General features: G+C 42.3%; 1 protein-coding gene across 9 annotated transcripts in view; it reads left to right on the top strand.

Annotated features, from left to right (window-relative positions):
* PWWP2A (PWWP domain containing 2A) overlaps positions 1-3022 on the top strand; it is a 52613-nt gene that overhangs the window by 1784 nt on the left and 47807 nt on the right. For 2 of the 9 annotated variants that reach the window (XM_037729074.1, XM_037729072.1), the window contains exon 1: positions 1023-1219. The exons of 6 other annotated variants lie outside the window; for them this stretch is intronic. The gene's annotated coding sequence lies outside the window, so the exon portion shown is untranslated. Of the gene's footprint in view, positions 1-339; positions 379-1022; positions 1220-3022 lie in introns of those variants that run through there. One more of the 9 variants, XM_037729075.1, reaches the window with a different exon arrangement.

The raw sequence follows: 3022 nt of genomic DNA, 5'->3' as shown, positions 1-3022 counted from the left end.
TGAGTCGGAGTCTTGCTCTGTCGCCCAGGCTGGAGTGCAGTGGCCGATCTAGACTCGCTGCAACCTCCGCCTCTCAGGTTCAAGTGATTTTCCTGCCTCAGCCTCCTGAATAGCTGGGATTGCAGGTGCCCACCACCACGCCCAGCGAATTTTTGCATTTTTAGTAGGGATGGGGTTTCACCATATTGGTCAGGCTGGTCTCGAACTCCTGACCTGGTGATCTGCCCGCCTCTGCTTCCCAAACTGCTGAGATTACAGTGTGAGCCACCGCGCCCGGCCAAGTTAACCTTTTTATTCTCTTCTTTTGCAGATATGAAGTGCAGAGACTCCCATTCACGGCTTTCCGTTCTGTTTCCTGCAACAGCACACACTCTGATGGTATCTCACCTGTTTGCAATGGCTTATTAGTATGTTTTAGTCTTAAACTGCTCACTCTCCCATGAAGACACAGGAATCCTTTCCCATTTGGGGAAAAAAGCCATTTAAAATTTCATATTGAAGTATGGTGTTTTTAGGGGGAAAGATGAGAGCAGTTATTCTGTATTATTTAATCTCAAGTATCTTAAAAAATAATTTTGGCTGGGCGCGGTGGCTCACGCCTGTAATCCCAGCACTTTGGGAGGCTGAGGCGGGTGGATCACGAGGTCAGGAGATTGAGACCATCCTGGCCAACATGGGGAAACCCTGTCTCTACTAAAAATACAAAAATTAGCTGGATGTGGTGGTGTGCGCCTTTAGTCCCAGCTACTTGGGAGACTGAGGCAGGAGAATTGCTTGAACCCAGGAGGTGGAGGTTGCGGTGAGCTGAGATTGTGCCACTGCACTCCAGCCTAGTGACAGAGCGAGACATCGTCTCAAAAAATAATAATAATTTTGGATGAGGGCATTTGCACTTCTGTTTATATTTGTTTGTTTGTTTACTTAATGAATAGAGACAGGGTCTCACTGTGTTGCCCAGGCTGGTCTCAGACTCCTGGGCTCAAGTGATCCTCCTGTGTCGGCCTCCCAAAGTGCTGAAATTACAGGCGTGAGCCACTGCACCTGGCCTGCACTTCTGTTTTCATAATTAGAAAGCAGAATAAGGTGAATGTGCTTTCTATTGATGTATTTAATAGTGAGAGACACTCAGTAGTGTGTATGCTATTGAATCAAACAGAAGAGATGGCCAGTGATTGTGTGAGAATCTGGATTTCAAATCTGCAAAAGGAAGGTGCAGAAGGTAAGTTGTTTTTGGAAATGGAATGCATAAGTGCTCATTGTGTTAGTGCTTTATTTTTTAAAAATTTTCTTTGGTAGAGAATTGCAATTGAGTTTTGGTCTCTTGCTAACAGTGCTTATAAGCAGCAATTTCTTTTGCTGGAGGACCTATTCCTAATATGAATCTTTTTCATTTGAATAGTCTGAGTGAAAGGAACCTATTATTTATTTATTTATTTTTTCCGAGACGGAGTCTCGCTCTGTTGCCCAGGCTGGAGTGTGCTGTAATCTCAGCTCACTGCAACATCCGCCTCCCAGGTTGAAGCAATTCTGTCTAAGCCTCCTGAGTTGCTGGGATTACAGGTGCCCACCACCAAGCCTGGCTAATTTTTGTATTTTTAGTAGAGACGGGGTTTCACCATTTAGGCCAAGCTGGTCTTGAACTCCTGACCTTGTGATCTGCCCACCTCCCAAAGTGCTGGGATAGATCCTATTATTAAATAAAGTACTTTTTATTAAGCCACTAGGGAATCATATCAGACTTTTAATTTAAGGTTTTTTTAAATATTCTGAGTATAACATGTATGAGATACAGCCCCTGACCTCTAGAAGCTTATTATGTGAGAGATATCAATTGTGGAAATGGTAGCTGGGCGCAGCGGCTTATGCCTGTAATCCCAGTGCTTTGGGAGGCTGAGGCAGGCAGATCACTTGAGCCCAGGAGTTCCAGAGGAACCTGGGCAACATAGTGAAACCCTGCATCTACAAAAAAAAAAGAAAAAAAAAAATATATATATATATATGTGTGTGTGTGTATATACATATATATATATATAAATACATATACACACACATATATATGTAGAAACTTAGGTGGTTTTATATATATATGTATGTGTGTGTGTATATATATGTATATGTGTGTGTGTATATATATATGTATATATATGTATGTGTGTATATATATATATATAGATAGATAGATAGATATATAAATAAAGATCCTCCCACCTCAGCCTCCCAAGTAGCTGAGACCACAGGCACAAGCCACCATGGTGGCTTTTTTTATGTATATATATTTATATATATATTTTTTAATTTATATATTTATATATATACAAAGCCACCATGGTGGCTTGTGCCTGTGGTCTTAGCTACTTGGGAGGCTGAGGTGGAAGGATCTCTTGAGCCTTGGAGGTGGAGGTTACAGTGAGCTGAGATCATGCCACTACAGTCCAGCCTGGGTGACAGAGCAAGACCCTGTCTTAAAAAAAAGTGGTGGAAATGTTAAGGAAATTAAACATAGTGAGTCTAAAATTTAGCAATTCAAGGAATTATTATTGGACTAATGATTGACTAGTTGTATATCCTTTTTTTACAGTTTAATCTGGAAAAATGGACCTGTCAGTATATTTTGTAATTTGCACTAATGTTGACCGCATACTTTTTTTTTTTTTTTTAAATTGAGATGGAGTTTTGCTTTTGTTGCCCAGGCTGGAGGGCAGTGGCACGATCTCGGCTCACTGCAACCTCCACCTCCTGGGTTCAAGCGATTCTCCTGCCTCAGGCTCCCGAGTAGCTGGGATTACAGGCATGTGCCACCATGCGCGGCTAATTTTTGTTTTGTATTTTTAGTAGAGATGGGGTTTCTCCAGCTTGGTAGGGCTGGTTTCGAACCCCGGACCTCAGGTGATCCGCCTACTTCAGACTCCCAAAGTGCTGGGGTTACAGGTGTGAGCCACCGTACTCGGCTGATTGCATACTTTCATGTGCAAATTTTGGGGTTTACTGATGGATCCTGGAGATAGTGGTTATTTTGTTTTTA

Source organism: Cebus imitator, unplaced genomic scaffold (assembly GCF_001604975.1).
Source record: "Cebus imitator isolate Cc_AM_T3 unplaced genomic scaffold, Cebus_imitator-1.0 Scaffold291, whole genome shotgun sequence".
Taxonomy (NCBI): Eukaryota; Metazoa; Chordata; class Mammalia; order Primates; family Cebidae; genus Cebus; species Cebus imitator.
This window is presented reverse-complemented; position numbering and strand designations above follow the sequence as displayed.